Source organism: Triturus cristatus, chromosome 2_1 (genome assembly GCF_964204655.1).
Source record: "Triturus cristatus chromosome 2_1, aTriCri1.1, whole genome shotgun sequence".
NCBI lineage: Eukaryota > Metazoa > Chordata > Amphibia > Caudata > Salamandridae > Triturus > Triturus cristatus.
Genome location: NC_140581.1, coordinates 647857905 through 647877182, shown reverse-complemented (window position 1 = coordinate 647877182; position 19278 = coordinate 647857905).

Below are 19278 nucleotides of genomic sequence, written 5' to 3'. Positions count from 1 at the left end.
CCACTTCCACAGAAAGAGAGTAAACATGAAGATTAGTGTGCCTATTTCTGTTTTCAAGGTCTTAGGCATGTTGTTTGAGGAAGCTAATCTCCCTCCGCATGACGGCCATTTTGGAAGATTCATCTTGAAGGTCACTAATTTGTTGCTCGACATAAAAAAATTGAGATTCCATGGAAGTCCATTTTGAATCTAAGGTTTATATTCTGATGTTAGTCTCCTCCTCAAAGGTGTGAAGAGCATTACGTTCTTCAAATAGGATTTCTATAGATAGAAAACTCCGCTCTGTTGGCAGAGTTTGAGGAGTTTAGCCCCCTTTGTGCTCTGCTTGGTGCGTGGAGTTTGCCAAAAACTGACCCAACCACCTCATAGCAGTGTTTACCACCCACCCCTACGTGGATTGCTTGGTAAAGTCTTGACCTGAGGTTTTTTTCTTGGCACTTCTCATTGCACATTGGCTGTTGAAATTTGAATTCTGTACTGAGATTGGCTGAGGGAATGGTTGCTAGATGTTCATTAGCGTTTCTACAAAGTCACTGAGAGTGCAGGTGCCCCTGCCCAGAGTCTGCCTGCTTTACGTCCAGTCTTTAATCAGAGGCCAAGGCTCACTGGCTCTTTCCTGAGAGACTATCACTGCTGATTTCTGGCTGAGTTGAGGCCGGTGGCAAGTTTGGCAACTGGAAGCCTGCGGTGCTCCTTAGGCTTGGTGTGGGTGAACCAACTCTTTGCCAATACAGTACGAGTCTGGCAGGATTTTGGCTGTATGGTCTCAAAACTTCCTCAAGCCACAGCCAAGGCCACAACAACAATGAGTGCAGTGAGTTTAACAAATCCTGTGCTGTTCCTCTGTGTCTAGTGCTTTGGGAGTGGAACGGGGCTCCACAGAGCTTCATAGGGGTGAGGCCTTACATCCACCAAAAGCTTGTGGCTAAACACCCTTCATAAAGCATTACACAACCAAACAAGGGGTCCTGTAACAGACCACTGGAATGACTTTCACACCAGGGGTGGCAGTGCATGTGCACATTCTCTTGATCAACTTATCCTTGTTTTCACTGTAGGGCTCTTTGCGCATTCTCCAACCCTAATATCAACCCTGATAAAGTAACATCAATCCTTTTTTTACATACTTTTTATAGTTGTGGAACAAGCTTAGCACCAACTGCATTTTTAATTTTCTGCATGTATCTATTCATTCAAAATGCCAACTCAGAAGTGCCTTAAGTTGTGCCTGATGTATGGTATTTTAGAATTAAATAGCACCTACTGCCCATCTTGAAGCGCTGTAGCACTTTGCAGTGGGGAAGAAGCCAGGATAAGAACCAAGGACTCTCGGACACAAGTGGCCAAGTTGCATTAGGTTTACCCCAAAGCAGTGCAATTTTCCACCACACTTGTATCCACCAAACAGTCAAAAATATCATTGGCAAAGACCGGGCGGCTGAGGTAAGGTTTTCGTAGGGGGCTAAGAAGATTGCACCATTCCGCTTGGCATTACATAGTTCGAGAATCTTTCAGCCATGGAGATAATTATTTTTAAATGTTATCTATGGAACTGTTAATTCCTCATGCAAACATCTATCAAGCTTCTAAAAGCAAACAGTACTGAAATCTTTGCAGGTGACCCAGCCTTGGAATTAATTGGCTGAGCGAACACCTTCTGAAAAAAACCTGCAGAAATTATCTTCAGAATCATAAACAGGTCATATGTGACATTTGTCGCCAGGAAGGGAGTAATTGTGACAACCTGCTGCCGTAATCGAGGTTTATAAAGAAAACATGGTCTCATCCTTTCGATGAGAGTCTTTTTTTCCATTCCCAGGACTCCTTCACTTTGCAGGTTGTAGAACTGCCAGCCTCCTCTGAGTTAATGGACCATATGGAAAGAGAGCAACAGGTGTTTTGACACTGAATTGCAAACCGAGGATGTGAATGACTGAGGGCAGGCTTCAAGCCTTTAATATATTATAAATGGATTTTTTCGCTCCCTTGCTGCACCGGCATGAATCCGAGAGGGAGCCTGGTCTGCCGGTGTAAACTTGCCCTGTTCCTTCCACTGAGGATGGATGTGTTTTTGTGTGGTACAGAGGAATACTTTAGATAAAGATGACAAGACTGGTGAGGTGCCAGCTGTTTAAGGAGCCTGCCTTGGAGCCAGGACGTGCCCGAGACGCTGCTGTGGGATTTTTAAAAAGATAATGTCTGTACAGACAGTCCGGTGCAAAACTGCAATTTTTGCACAAGTAGGGAGTGCATGTGCCATTTTTCACTGCTAATCAATGTGTGATGTGTGTGTAAGTTTAAGCTCCTGCAGTCTACCCATATAGGAAGAAATAATGTCAAAGAGAGAGTATAAATAACACTGCCAAAGTTATTTGAAGTAAGTAAAAATGTTGAGGGCTAAGGGGTCAAGGCACACATATATATGACTGAGAGTCCAGTAAATGGAAAATGTATATGTGTGAAAGCAATGGCACTTTGAGTATTAGTCAGATATATCAGCTGATCAACGTGAAGCAGAAGCGGCGTCGTGAAAAAACACAGTTCTGAGGTAAAGTACTGAAAACATGCTGAAGGGCATATATAAATACCTCTGCAAAATGAAGAAAATCTTGTCATAGGGCCAGTAGGAGGCAATGATGGTGTCGTTAAGAAAATGGCGGCCACAATTCTGAGGAGAGGTGCAGGCGGAGGGCAATGAAGTGTATCCAAAATGGACTGTCAAGCACCACACGAAGATGAGCTCTGCATTCTAGAGGACTCGAAAACAGCCTTCCTGCAAGACGCGGTCCTCAAACGGGCGACAGAGAAACGTCTGAGGCAAAGCAGCAATGGATCAGAGCCTTCTCAATTCACAGCCATTCTCCTGTGTGTAAAAGACATGCCCCCCTCTTTCTAGTCCATCTCGATTGTAAATTTTGATGTCCACGTCTCCTCCTTGAAAGGTGCATTGGGAGTTTCCTTTGTCATCTCAGATTACATACAGGGAAAACAATCCAAAGAAATAGGTCTGGAAAATGTGTGCATTAAAAAAAAATATATTTTATTTGTTGTTTCCAAAGGGAAAATATTTTCCTTGTAAAAATATTATCATGAGATGTCTGCAGTTGGGTAGCCAATGCACCATGGGCACGAGTGTAAGGAAGGAGATAGGCCCCTTGGCTGATGTTTGAATTAGAAAATCCAGCAATACCCAGGTTTTAGTGGGCCACTCAAAAATCTGGGACCCAGTGCTACTTCACCTACTGCATCAATGAAAGTTACGTCCCTGAATTTCTGCAGATGTCTATGGCTAGTGTCATGCTTGATGACTCCACTTGGAAGTCTTATGGGTAGTTTCTTTTAGATTTAGACAGAGCAGCTTATTTGCCTTTTCTGTTAAACCTTTTGTGGTTTGTTGCTGCGGTAGTTTGGCAGCAATACTACTGCTGATGCTTTTATTCCTTTTTGTCTTTTATCGATTTTATTTTCTGTCAACCCTGTCCATTCTTGTCTCATGATTTTGATTTTTACCTGTTAGCCAGGATGGGCTGACTCTTCTGGCTTTGCGGTGATCTGATCAGTGGCGGCTCCTCGAGGGAGTGCTGCGGGCGGTGAGGCGGGGCAGAGAGGGGAGGGGCAGGGGAGGGGGTAGTAAACTCCTGCAAACAGCCAAACAGAGGTAAGTAAGTAAATAATAATTTTTTTTTTAAAAAATTGCCAGCGCAATCTAATTCGTCTTATTTATTTATTTACTTACTTACCTCCGTTCTGCCGTATGCCCGAGTTTACTAACCCCCACCCTGCCCCTCCCCCACCCCGCAGCACTCCCTCAACAGCCGCCACTGGATCTGATCCTGTGGTTACTGTATTTTGGTGACATGCCTGGTGTTTTTAGTCAAAGAAGGAGGAAAGAACTTGAGAAAAAGGCTTGTCATTCATCTCAGATTCACAAGTATTTGATGCAACACAGAGCAGTAACCATAGTTGTTGTGCCTCCTTGTGTTAAAGTGATAGAGAAAAAACCTATCATATTAGTAGTAGTAGTAATATAAGATATTGTGGATTTTCTGTCTCCTCCAGGTCAACGTCACATCTGGCTGCCATGCGACAACACACCATGCGCCATAGAGCAAAGGTGTGTGCATTTTCTAAGGCAAAGGCTTTGAACTAGAAGGAGACTATTCCAGTACAAAAACTATTCATTAAGACTTTTTCAAGTGTGTATGTGTGCTGTACAGTGCAACACAGATGCAAAGTTGGAAAAATAAGGAGAAATTATATGATTTCCCCTATTAAGTCTGCCTCGAGGACCTGTAAGGTTTTAGTGCAAATTCCTCTCTACAAATGTGAGTACATAGAGATTTGAATCAGAACCCATAGGTGGGTGCATGGGAATGTGAAAGAACCACCCATAAAGTACCCCCTTTACGCAAGTTAGCGCATAGCAAACCTTTGCCCTAATTTGGGGAGCTTTCCTACACAAATCCTGCTTTGCGTTGGATAGTAAATTCCAAGCTAGTACTAAGCACCAGGTTTGTGTACCTCTTGGGACACCAACCAGGCATGAAGCAGTAGCTCTGGGCTTCAGTTTACTTGATCTTCTCTCAGTTCTGATCTCGTATCTACCTCACATAAACGCTCGGACTCTTATTCTTTGCAGTCTTATTCAGGCGCTAATCCCAAATCAGCTGTAAACTCCTGTTTAGGGCATTATTTAGTGGGCGAGGGTCTCTTTATTGATACACAGTTACGTGTTTTTACGTTTCCCATTAACTTTTCCTGAGCAAACCAGGTGCAGGCAGCAGTCAGAAGCCCCTCGTTAAAGTAGCTGATCTTCAATATTGCATGAATGCCAATGAGAAGCAGAAACATTGCCTGAACAGACTAATTACAAATAATCACTGTTTATTTTGACTCAGTCTGATTTCAACAACCTCTGACAACAGCAATTTCTGTGCCCGACAAGAGCACATTCGCACAAAGACACAGGAGCACACATGCACATTCAAAAGAGTAATGCAGGCCATCCAAAAAGGACATTGCAATGGTACTGTACTAACACGGTGTGCAAATTGGCAAAGTACACCAAGTGAAGTTTGCTAACAATTTTATTTAACTTGGTGTATTTCATATGTTGTTTACCAGCAATAGCATTTCAATTATAAAGTGTTGCAGAAGTAACATTGATGATACAGGATAAAATGCCACAATTACCAAAGCATACAAGCATGGAATAAACATATTTACAAATCAGAGGGGTAGAATTCACTTACATCCTTGAGTTGCAAAAAAATGACTTTTCTTGGCAGTTTTGGAGTCTTGGAGAGGTGGGTCACAGTAGCTGATATAATGTATTGTGCAGTCACTTTTCATTTCATTGTTGCTGTACTGGACCCTAGCCTGTTGGCTAGGATTGGGATTGATAGGTTCAGTGACGACAGGAAACTGTGCCTGAGTATATTTCCTCTCATCTACGGATTTTACAACCTTTTCCTATTGGACACCTGCGTGGTAACTAAAGGTTTCTTCCAGTGCCTGTCAAAGTGCAGAACTGACAGGTACGATTCCAGGTGCCACATTACACAATATTCACATTATCATTGTTTGGCCGGGTGCACCTTTAAAAAGGTGCGCCCGACGTAAACAATGAAAGTGTGCCCTATTACAATTAATGCACTGCCCTCAGGCTAGCCACAAACACGCGCTAGCCCCAGGGCAGCGCATTCAGGTAAAAAGTGGAACGGCTGCTTTACAGCCATTCTGTGTTTTCATAGGGCAGGCGGCAACCCATCTGCACTTTTGAAAGGGATTAGAGATCCCCTTGCAGGTGGATGCACTCAGTGACTGCCCCCACCTGCAAGGGGATGTCTGGGGGGTCCATGGGACCCCCTTTCCCTCTCCAGAGGGCTGCCATCAGGGGCGCACTGACAGTGAGTCACCTTTTTGGTGCAGAGGCAAAGGGAATCCTCTTATTTGCGTGGGACAACCCCCATACAAATGAGGGAATGCCCTCTGCAGATAGCACTTTATGTGCTCTATCGGTATTTCTGAAGGGGCCGCACAAGTGTCTGTGGTCCCTTCTGTAATACCAAAGTGATGCAACTACCCATTGCGCCCCTGGGACAGCCCCAGGTTGAAAGGACTGGCAAGCGCTATGACCTCGTTGATAGAATCTCCAAAGTCTTTTTGGAAGGTGAATCTTTTTCGGTTTTCGTCAATTACAATGCTAGGGACAGCAGCTGTTTTTTCAAAGTAGAATTGGTGACAGCAGGTTTCTTTTTTTTTAAAGTAGAATTGGCCGAAGGCCTGCTAACAAGACTTTAGCCACAGGTGCTCTGTTTAAGTGAAGAATTTTTTTTTATTCTGAGGAAAGTTCCTGTGCAGTGGCAGAGGGGACGTAGGGATTGCACGAGTGAAAAGGAACACTTTTCATATTTGCACATGAAAAAGTACAATGTAACATGTCATTTGATATTGAGAAATCTTTTAATCCTGTCTGGGGAACAGTCAAATAAAATTGTTTTTCTCCAAGGCATTTTTAACCTTATTCTGATAAAATCTTTGATCCTTCATAAATCTTTCACCCTTTTAAGGGCAAAACAGGGAGTGTGAAGGAGCCCAATGTTGAAGCAGGCCATTATTAGTGGGTGAGGCCCTTCTATCCCACAATAAGTGACCCCTTAAAGATAGCTTTTTGTGTTTGATTTTCCTTTCATCAACCTTTGGGTGTGTGATATTGGAATTAGGGTGATGGTTCTTGAACTAATACCGCTCGCCTTTTTTTGTGTGAATTTTGATGAGTAGAAGGTGCCAAATGTTCTTAAAGATCTGGACTTGCCATTTTCATTTTAGCACTATTCCTGCTTAGGGATTTTTGTGTGAAGTTTGATGGTAAAAGAGACAGTTCTGCTGCTGCAGCCAAAGTCACCAACTATTAACATTGTTACAATTTGTCTTTCCTCTTGCCACTCAAAAGAATCACATTTGCTTCCGATAGTCTAGGAGCAAAAACACGGGATGATACCTATTCCTGATTGTCATGACAATATGTGGCAGAGGGAGGTTAAACCCATCCTGCAAAATGGGTTGTGCTATGAGGATATGCAAAACGGGCAGAGGGTAAACCCCATTTGTCGGTTTCCCAGTGCCAATGCCTGCATCATGTCCCTGAAGTGGACCTGCAGGTCTCACGGAGGAAGATGCGCTTAGCTAAGCTCTAGGACTACAGCCAGATTCATTTGTGGGGAGCAGGTGGGTTTATGAATGCTGCAGCATAGACACCACTAATGCTGAGATTTAGAACCTGATATAGGTACACACCCTGGCCATCCAGATGTGGAGGCCAGGGGAGATCTGGACAAATGATCCAGAAGGTGGTCACGACACAGGTAGGTCTGAATCTGGCTTGGGACTGGGTTGTCTGTTCCTGCTTGTCAGTGATTGCTGAATATTTCCAGCACTTTTGGGTGTATTGTATTTCTGGCATTTGAGATTGTGCCTTGCTAGTTGAGATTATAATTGTAAATGCAAGGTTGGGGATGGACTCTGGTGTGTAATGCCTGAAAATGTTTGTGGCCATTGCATTACTGGAATATCATTAGTTCATCCCTATAATATTCCAAGTTAATGTATGGATGGTAACTAAAATACACATTTCTGATTTAGTAACTTCTTTGCTTTTTTCATTAATCTTACACTTTTATTGTTTTTCACTTTGGTGATGAAGTGTAATCCAGAGCAAATCTGACACGTATCAGTCACTGAAACCTTTTTGGGAGACGCCATGAAATAACTTTATGTCTCTTCGTGGGATCACGTTGAAGCCCAAAGGCAGCATATAATCAGTTTCGATTTCTTAGAGGTCTCATTTCAAATGTCAAGGTTTAACACCTAGTTAATTATGTTACAGTTCATGGGCGCTATCGATTAATGGTTCCGATTCAAGAAAATGTTAGAGTCTGATTGTGAGGATCTATTCAGGACATAATTGCTGTTTTCCTTCCTTTTACACCATTTATAAAATAGGACTCTTTCCCCATCACAAAATACTGCAATGGAACGGAAAATGCATAACAAATGGCATACCCTCACAACCGCAACTCCATTACATCAACAGACTACTCCATCGACCTGCCCATTACATCAGCTACGACCATCACCTTGATATGTCATTACCTTGAAATGCCTCTATAGCTAAATTAGCCAGGACTGGAGATTGAATATTAAATCTGCTCGGAGTAATGACAAATCGAGGTAATGGCTGTGAGAGCCCTGCCCGATAGAATTGTCGGTCGATGAAGAGGTCTGGCACTGTAATGGATGGCAAGGTTTTCACATGGATCCCTAGGAAATTGCTCTGAAGTGACCACATCGAGAGGCTCTTTGATCGATACAGAACAGCTGTACAAACAAGGTGACAAGTTAGTAAATCATTTCATTAGGGTGGCCTTGTATCATCTTGTAAACATGCACTATATTACCACTCTACATGGCCTTATGTGGCAAACTGTGCAACATCTTACCACTCAGGGTGACAGAGAAATAAGGTTTGGTAAAAATGCATTCATGAAAAATGACAAAGCCAAAATAATGTGGGCATTTTAAATATGTGCTGTTCAATCTCATAAACTAAAATTCTGCAATTTAATTTCGATGTAATCCTGATACAAATGTAGATATGTTTACAACTGTTACACATAGTGAAATGGCACCCACTATGGAATAGACAGCTGGTTGATAGTGAAGAGCATAAAGTCAGTTCTTATTGTTTTATTTGGTTCAGACCCATCTGCATGGTGAACTGTAGCACAATGGGAATTATCAGTGCATTATTAATGTCCTTTTTAATTGCAAATAAACATTTTGTCAACATTTTCGTGGAATAGAAAACACGCTGCATCATGTTTTTTTAAGCATTCATTCATTTGACTTATAAATGGGTACTAACATCTGTTTTGCTGAACATTTTACAACAATTCCTATAGTACACAGAATAGATCTTTTTGCAGACATGATCACAACGTTCAGATGAAATTTACATTTTCAAGAAATGTCAACTGAATGAAAATGTAAATTTTTTCGTTAGTATTTTATGGAAATCACAATGACATTTATTTTGGAATTCCTTGGATTCACAACCGCGTTTCGTATGGACCTTTACCTTGACACTGTCACCAAGTTGTGTGCATGAAATGCAATGGAAGTCCTATGAGGACATTTTTCGGTGGAAACTCTTGTAAAATAAGCTTTTGAGTTTTCCTGCCAAGTCTTATGAAATTGACTATTTCAGACGTTATCAGTAATAGGAAAACCCTAATTTCTTGAAATCTCATTTAGAATTCGTTGAAAGCTACGCTCCATATTATGGGAATATAGCCACGTAATCTTTTGAATTGTCAAATATGATAAAAAGCTATTTTTAGAAAAATTTACAGAAAATGTCTTGTCAATTTCCCTATCTGCTGCATTTTGTCGTTTTTAGCATTCACCCCAATCCATAACATACACACACATATATATATATATATATATATTCACTTAAAAAACCAAGGGTTTCAGGGGTGTTATAGTTAGCTGGACATTTCCCTCGTACAAAACCATTGAAATTCCCCTGGTATAGTTAGTTCAGCTAACTATAACTCGCGCCTCGCAATGCACTGCTGATGACGTCACATATTACATCACTCATGACATGGTCAGTGACATCACTGATGACATCTCAAATGACATTACTGATGACATCACTGATGACATCATCCATGTGATAAATGACTGCATCTTCTCATACCCTAATTTAACCGTTGATACACAAACTCAAAATTTCAGACGTCCATTCTCAAAACCATAGATACTCCAATACCAATAACTACATACCCACTTATTAACTCTTAGGTCTACATACACCTCCACTCATTCACATGTACAGTCTCTCATACTTACAGTCACTCCGTACAAGACTATCATATGCATTTATACACCTACATAGACACTCACACACCACCAATCATCCATAGAGGTACTGTCACACCTAGTCAGTCATGCAAATAATTAATCACACTCCCATTTACTCACCTATGCAGTTATACACACTCAAGTTCACTTACTCATAAAAATAGTACCCCATTCTTAACGCTCTTATACAATCATTGATACAAGCACACACTCATCCATACAGCCACTCTCACAATCACACACTCTCACATATACCCACTTATATACTCTTACACGCATATATACTGCCTTTCACATATGTAGTTAGTCACAAATGTACCACTGAGATATACATTCAATCCCTAACACACCCATACATACACTCACTCAACCATACAGTTCATCACAGATGCACTCCTAAAACCATGCACCCATAGAATCACCCACTCACACATCTATGCACAGAGTCACACACAGCCTACCCACACAAACACTCAGGCACCCATACAGATACTCAGACAACCAATCGATAACCCATATAGACACTCATATAGCTATTCACAAAACCATGCAGCCACTTATACACCAACAGACAGAAACATACAGACATTCACACAGTTTAGTCACTAGTCTGCAGTAAGATACATTTAATGACTCACTTATAGAGTCAGTTACGCACCTAGAAAATCATCCATTCACACACTTGTACAGCCACTCATTCTTCCACAGGCCTTTCACTATAAATATATAAAACATATTTAAAATTTACAGAAACACACAGTCACTGGATGATGTCATCAGTGATGTCATCAGTGATGTAATTTGAGATGTCATCAGTGATGTCATCAGGGATATCACTGACCATGTCATGAGTGATGAAAATTTGTGACGTCATCAGCAGTGCATTGCGGGAGCGCGAGTTATAGTTAGCTGAACTAACTATAACAGGGGAATTTCAATGGTTTTGTACGAGGGAAATGTCCAGCTAACTATAACACCCCTGAAACCTATGGTTTTTTCAGTGAATTTCTAAGGTTTTTTAAATGCCAATTCCTAACTATAACGCCCCTGAAACCTTTGGTGTTTTCAGTGAATTTCAAAGGTTTTTTAAATGCTAGTTCCTATCTATAACTTATCTCTGAAGATATCATGAAAAGCATTCGTTTTTAAAAGTAGGATGCACATTAGTTTTGTGGAAAAGCATCTTTGTGATTGGTTAAGAAAAAGCTGTTTCAACGTGGAGTACATATCATAGGATAACATTTGCTCAGCTCAACCACACCTGCTACTTGCATTTGGAAGGCACTGTTCGAACTTAAAACAATCGTCAAATTTTAACCTGCAGGTGTCATTAAATGTTCAAGAAAATGTTACAAAAATATATCGTAAAGTTTTAAAAAATTGATGAAATTTTAACCTGCACGTGTTGTAGAATGTTCTAGAAAGTGTGTTGATAGAATACGTTGCACTACTGACTTCTATGTGTTGTTGAATATTAAAAAAACGGTTCATATGGAAAATTAAAAAGAAACCAATAGAGAAGTTTTGAAACCTAAAAGAATCAAGGAACTATTCTAATTTATTCTTTACATGTATTTATGTGTGCAGCAACAAAATTATAGACACAACAGGACCAGGAAGAGGAAGAAGCAGTGATTGGGGGGGATGAGGGGAGATGGGCAGAATGGCATACATGCACAATTAAGTACAGCACAAGTATAGACAAACAATGGCCAAAATGAAACACACCAACAAGGAGCACAAGTCACACAACCCGCCAACATCACACCACTGAACGAGCATAGAAGTGAAAAACACGCTGCATTAATACAGGATGTGTATAAAGGCCAGTCGTTGGTGTTGTGGGATGTCTGCGACCGTGGTCATCATGGATGAGATGCCCAGCATGTGGCACATGGTCGAGTTCACTGTGTGTTATGTTGCCAAACGGCTGCTCCTCCCTCCCACGAACCCCCACACTTTTGTACGGTGAGCTGTTGTATCTCGTGCACTCGTATGGCACGCCATTGTAATGGCTATTTGCGCATGTCCTGCTACATTCCAACAACAACATGACAGTGCCGTTTGGAGGTGGTACATGCCACTTTACAACATCGACTGCTGCGGCTCTTGTAACAGGCCACACCAGAACACAGAGACACACTTACCGCACTTCCTGTACACGGACATGTCCGTGACACCCTGTTCCCCTTGCCGGATATGCACACCCCCCCACTGACCTGTGAACCCCAGACCAGCACACGCCAGTTGTGCATGCAGGAGGATGCGTACGTAGCTACACATCCAGGCTCACTGCCAACGCTGAGGTGACAGCACACTGTCATGTTGCAGGGCTCGTGCCTATCATGCTAAGACAATGACCACAGGGACACACTTACTAAGATATGGGTTTGGGGGGCATTGGCGGTCCTGGAGTTGTTGAGATGAGTCTTCTGGCCTTCATGGGTATCCCTGTATCATGCTCATTGACTTTATGGCACCTGTGGGTGTTCTGGTGTGGCTCTTGACTGTGTTCCCTTTCATGGTGCAGGTAGTTGTCCTGCTTAACACCAGCAGAAAGCAGGTGTAAAATCCCTGGTGCTAACGTGTCTTATCGCCGGAATTTGTTTCGCATTGCAATTAGTGTGAAAGTTGTGATGTGATTTTTTTCGTATGCAGAACAATATACGAACTGAGCAGTGTATCTCGTCAAGATCCAGCACCTGACGCTCTATTCCCAATCAATATAAATACGAGATTTCTTAATAGATTTCGTGTGTACACTGTAAGTGCAGCCAATACCTCAGTGCAATACAATACAGGATTTTAGTATTTAGAATAAATCGCAAAGGTGCACCTCATGTCTTTTTGCACAGGAACGGCTACTCTCCATTTCATTATCAGCACTTTAACGGAAGTAAAGTTGAGATAAATCTAACACACTATTCAGAAGTTGGTGCAAACTACAGATATCACTAGTATTCCAGCGATAAGTGCCCCAAAATTTAACACCATGGTGGACTCCATCAAATAACAGTAATAAGAACAAGAAAGAGTCACACAGCAGTTAAGAGAACAACCAAAAACATTATACATTTTTTTTCAAACTTTATTTTTTATAATAATAAATATATAAACGATAAACTATTTTCAAACTTTATATTTTTATTAACATAAATATAAAATAAAGTAATAAACAAAATGTAACAACAATAATACAAAACAACAAAGCAGAACACTCCTGTGGGAACCACGGATGTCGACGACAGACCTGTAAAATCAAAAAGTTTGGTAAAAAAAAACCACCATGGTATTCTTAACAAAATACCACAAGAAACAATTCACAGATATATACAATGTATACAGCTAACAAAATTTTATAAGTTTAACTTACAAAAACTGTAAATGTTGCCGCTTTAAAATATTTACCGAATCTGAGGAAATTGTTTTGCAGAAGGCTCCACACCCCAACGTTTTTCATCAGTGGTGAAGACATTTTTAATTTTTTCAAAGGGCAAACAAAGACCAATGCCACCTTCTTCATTTGCAAAATTTGCCAAAGAGTTCTGTTACGAGGGGATCCTAACAAAAAATACTCGTGCGGCCCAGCAAGTATGATGAAACACCTAAGGACCCTTCATCCAAACAATCTTGCACGAGAAGAGTGCAAACAGATGAGAAACACTCCTGTTTTGTATCTGTAAAAAAGAATCACAAATAAATGTATATTAATAACTTTCAAATATTTACTATTCCATTACTGTACAAACACATTTTATATAAAAACTGACTAAGAAACTATAGCCCTGAACCACACGTGTGACGATCGTTAAAACACTACATGCATAGTGCATACTACTTTAAAGCAGTTCATGCCCTAAAGCCTACCTCACTCAAAGACTACATGCTAACTGACTAAATGATTACAGAACTATAAGGAGACACACTGGGTGAGTGACAGGGTGTTTGCTAGAAGAGTATGAATACAAACTAGAGAATTGAAGGTGTGAAAGACAACTGTGTAGGTGATTAGAGGCCTGCATCAATACTGCATAGGCATTTAAAACAGTCCATGTGCTAAGGCCTGGCTCACTGCATGACTACTTGGGTACTGACTGAATGATTAGAGTACAGCAAGGAGAGTGCCTAGGTGAATTTATAAGTGCTAGGATTTTCGCACTGGGAATGGATTAGTACTTGGTACTGAATGAGTCACTAGAGGAGTGCAAAGGCAGTCAACAGTGCTGGACTGTATGGATACTGACTAGGAAATTGAAAGTGTGAAAGACAAGTGTCTCGGTGGTTAGAAGACTGCATGCATAGTGCATAGGGGTTTGAAGCAGTCCATGTTCTAAGGCCTGGCTCAGTGTATGAATACTTAGGCACTGACTGACTGATTAGAGTGCTGCAAAGATAGTATCTTGGTGAATTTATAAGTGTTTGGGTTTTAGCACAGTGAATGGATTAGTACATGGTGCTGAATGGGTCACTAGAGGACTGCAAAGGGAGTGACAGGGTATTTCCTGGAAGTGTATGGATACTGACTAGGGAATTGAAGGTGAGAAAGACAATTGTGCAGGAGATTAGAGGACTGCATGCATAGTGGATAAGGGTTTGAAGCAGTCCATATACTAAGTACTGGGTCACTGGATGAGTACTTGGGTGCTGACTGAATGATTAGAGTACTGCAAGGAGAGTGCCTGGGTGAATTTATTAGGGTTTGGCACAGTGAATGGATTAGTACATGATGCTGAATGGGTCACTAGAGGAGTGCAAATGGAGTGACAGGGTGTTTGCTGGAAGTGAACGGATACTGACTGGGGAATTGAAGGTGTGAAAGACAAGTGTGTAGGTGCTTAGAGGACTGCATGCATAGTGGATAGGGGTTTGAAGAAGTCCATATGCTAAGACCTGGCTCTGTGCATGAATACTTAGGCAGTGACTGAATCATTAGAGTACTGGAAAGAGAGTGTCTTTGTGAATTTATAAGTGTTTGGGTTTTGGCACAGTGAATGGATTAGTACATGCTGTTGAATGGGTCTCTAGAGGACTGCAAAGGAAGTGACAGGATATTTTCTGGAAGTGTATGGATACTGACTATTGAATTGAAGGTGTAAAAGACAAGTGTATAGTATGTTAGAACTCTACATGCATACTGCATAGACATTTGAAGCAGTCTATTTGGTACTTAGAAACTGACTAAATAATCAGACTACTTCTAGGACAGTGCTTAGATAAAACTTTTAAATTTTCAGTTCTGCCACAGTGAATAGAATAGTACATGGTACTGCACCTTAGTGTCAAACCCTGACTCATTTTATCAATGCATAAGCAAAGACTAGCTTCTAATGCTACTAAAACTTGACAACATGAGAGGTTTTAAATTAGTTATCTGTCAGCAAATACACAATGTCACCAAATGCCTCTCTCACAGTGGTTCTCAAATGCACACAGACTCACAGTGTGATTCTAGACAAGCACCACTATCCCTAGGAGTTTACCAAAACTCATTCACTACAGTGGAAGTGGTAAGCGAACTGCACACAATCTTCATATTTCAGGACTGCACTTTTATGTCAAAGCCTGACTCATATAATCAAAGCATAAGCAAAGACTGGCTTCTAATGCTACTAAAACTTCACAACATGACCAGTTTTAAAACAGGTATATGTCAGCAAATACACAATGTTACCAAATGCTTCTCTCACAATCCTTACCCAAATGCACACAGACTCACAGTGTGATTTTAGACAAGCAACACTATCCTAGGAGTTTTCCAAAACTCATTCACTACTCTGGAAGAGTTAATGGTACTGCACACAATCTACATATTTAAGTACACCACATCAGTGTCAAAGCATGACTCATTTAGTCAACGCATAAGCAATGACTGGTTTCTAATCCTACTAAAACTTCACAACATGACACGTTTTAAAACAGTTATCTACCAGCAAATACATTATGTTACCAAATGCTTCTCTCACAGTGATCCCAAATACACACTAACTCACAGTGTGATTCTAGACAAGCACCACTATCCCTATGAGATTACCAAAACTCATTCACTACAGTGCAAGTGGTAAGGGAACTGCACACAATCTACATATTTCACAACTGCAATTTACTGTCAATGCCTGACTCATATAATGAAAGCATAAGCCATAACTGTCTTCTAATGCTACTAAAACTTGACAACATAACATGTTTTACAACACTTATCTGTCAGCAAATACACGATGTTACCAAACACTTCTCTCACAGTGGTTCCCAAATGCACACAGACTCACAGTGTGATTCTAGACAAACAACACTATCCCTAGGAGTTTACCAAAACTCATTGACTACAGTGGAAGTGGTAAAGGAACTGCATACAATCTACATATTTCACAACTTCACTTTAATGTCAATGCCTGACTAATTTAATCAACGCATAAGCAAAGACTGGCTTCTAATGCTACTAAAACTTGACAACATGACAGGTTTTAAAACAGTTATCTGTCAGTAAATACACGATGTTACCAAATGCTTCTCTCACAATCCTTACCCACATGCACACAGACTCACAGTGTGATTTTAGACAATCAACACTATCCTAGGACTTTACCAAAACTCATTCACTACTGTGGAAGGGGTAAGGGGACTGCAAACAATCTACATATTTAAGTACAGCACACAGGGTCAAGGCATGACTCATTTAATCAACATATAAGCAAATACTGGATTCTAATGCTACTAAAACTTCACAACATGACAGATTTTAAAACAGTTATCTGTCAACAAATAAATGATGTTACCAAATGATTCTTCCACACTGATCCCAAATACACACTAACTCACAGTGTGATTCTAGACAAGCACCACTATCCCTATGAGTTTACCAAAACTCATTCACTACTCTGGAAGAGTTAATGGTACTGCACACAATCTACATATGTAGGTACACCACATCAGTGTAAAGCTTGACTCACACAATCTACATATTTCACGACTGCACTTTAGTGTCAATGCCTGACTCATTTAATCAACACATAAGCAAAGACTGGCTTCTAATGCTACTAAAACTTGACAACATGACCGGTTTTAAAAGAGCTCTCTGTCAGAAAATACACGATGTTACCCAATCCTTCTCTCACAGTGGTTCCCAAATGCACACACACTCACAGTGTGATTCTAGACAAGCACCACTATCCCTTGCACTATACCAAAACACATTTCTTCATCTACAAGGAGTACTACATTTTACTGCAGAAACATAACTCATTTCACAAATTCATAAACAATGACTGGTTTCTAATTCTACCAAAATATTAAAACTGCATAGTTATCTGTCTACAAACACATGAAAAAAACAAATCCTTATCACAAAATGGTTTCCACATGCACACACACTGTCAATAAGATTGTAGAGAAAATAAAGTACTCCCTACACTTTAGCAGGAAAAATACATTAGTCTGATTAAAATCAAAATAGTTTACATACATCCCCTCACAATTAAATAACTCATCTTTCAAGTTGTTTTGTATATTAAGAAGTATATCAGTCACTCACCATATTTTCTTTTACAAAATCTCTGCACTGTGCACCTCTCAGCAAAAGCAAAGAATAAAAAGGTTCCCTTTCATTTTCCACACATATACATGTAAACATCAAATCACAATCCTTCGCATATAAACTCAAAAGCAAACACACATTTCTATTGGTTAAACATTTCAACCCTTTCCAACTGAAATACATTTCAACCCTTCCCCCAATCTGCCTTCTGCCTGTTACCATAGAAACAGCTCATGGAACACTGCACTGAGCTCACAGGTCACAAGTTCAGCACAAAATGTTCCTACACAAGGCAGGAAGTGTGCTTGACTTTTTCAACATATCAGCTTATCATATATAATGTTCCTTACAATCTGTTTGTGTTAACCAATAACAATCATACCTTTAAAAAATATACACCCTACCTTTCAGTGTAGAAAGTTGTTATACAACCAATGATTTCTTGTCGTTTTTCAAAAAACGTTGCCGTGGATCCGCGCACCCACCGCGAGAGAATCCGTGCATCCAACGCAATAGGATGCGCTCACCGTGTGCGCATTTCGCCGCTTTTTTTTTTTAAAAAAAGGGGAGCCACAAGGAGTCCTTCTGGGACCCCCTAAGCAGATCTAGAGGGTCAGAGTATTTCCACTCTGCCCCCTTTATATCTTTTACACACTTATTCCCCTTCCATCTTCAGCCTCGCTTCTACCGAGGCAGAAAATGGCCGCCAACAGTTCCTGGTTTCGAATGTAGAGAGACGCTCGACAGCCAATTAGCATTCAGCGCGCGATCGTGAGGGTGCGCGCTCAGTTTGGGGACGGTGCGCTTACGGTGCGGGTACGGTCCGCGGATCCTCCGCGGCCATAGATATCACTAACTTTTTTACCCTAATTTTCTCAGGAACTACTGAACAGATTCACACCATATATGCAAAAGGCATGAGTCCGAACTGAGGACTACCTCTTTGCCAAATTTGCTGTCATTCCGTTCAGCGGTTCTGGCTGTAGCTGCGACAACAGATCCTATGGGAAATTGCATGGGGAAAACGCTTTTTTCTCACCCCCTGCTTCATGGATCACCGCAAAACTTTCAGGGTAGGAGCGGAGCAGAGCTGGCCAAAAGTTTGGAGAATTTCGCGAAGATTCGTCAATCGGCGCCAAAGATATTCCCAATAGAATGTTGCAGATTTCTTACGGAAAATAGGTCCTAACTATAACTATCTACTGGCGACCGCCAGTAGATAATATATATATATATATATATATATATATATATATATATATATATATATATATATATATATATATATATATATATATATGAAGTAAACAAAATGCCCTGTAGCATTGAGAGAGCACTCGACAGTGCTCTGCCTTCCAGCAATATCACGCAGCTTCACCTCCCAACTTCGCCTTTTATCATCATCTGCCAACGCGTTTCAGGGCCAGAGCCCCTTCTTCCTGGGCACAAAACACCACACGTGAAACCTGCATTTTTCATTTCCGGTTTTTATTCAAGCCAAAACCCAACCTCCCGTGGGCGTGTGCTGAAGTCAATGTCCCTCGGTGCTTTATGGGGCATGGAGTCCTAAATGCAGGCAATAATTTACTTTTAGTAAGTTCATGCGTGGTTTTGCCAATTGTAATTCAGGGCAGTTTGTTTACTTCATATATATATATATATATGTCAAACAAAATGCCCTGTAGCTTTGGGAGCGCACTCGAACTGAATGCACTTTCCAGCCGATGAAGCCGTAGCTCTGAACTTATCGGGACTTTACCGGCACGATGTTCTATATGCTAATAGAGCTGGCTCTTCAAGTGCGTGACTCACTTAGA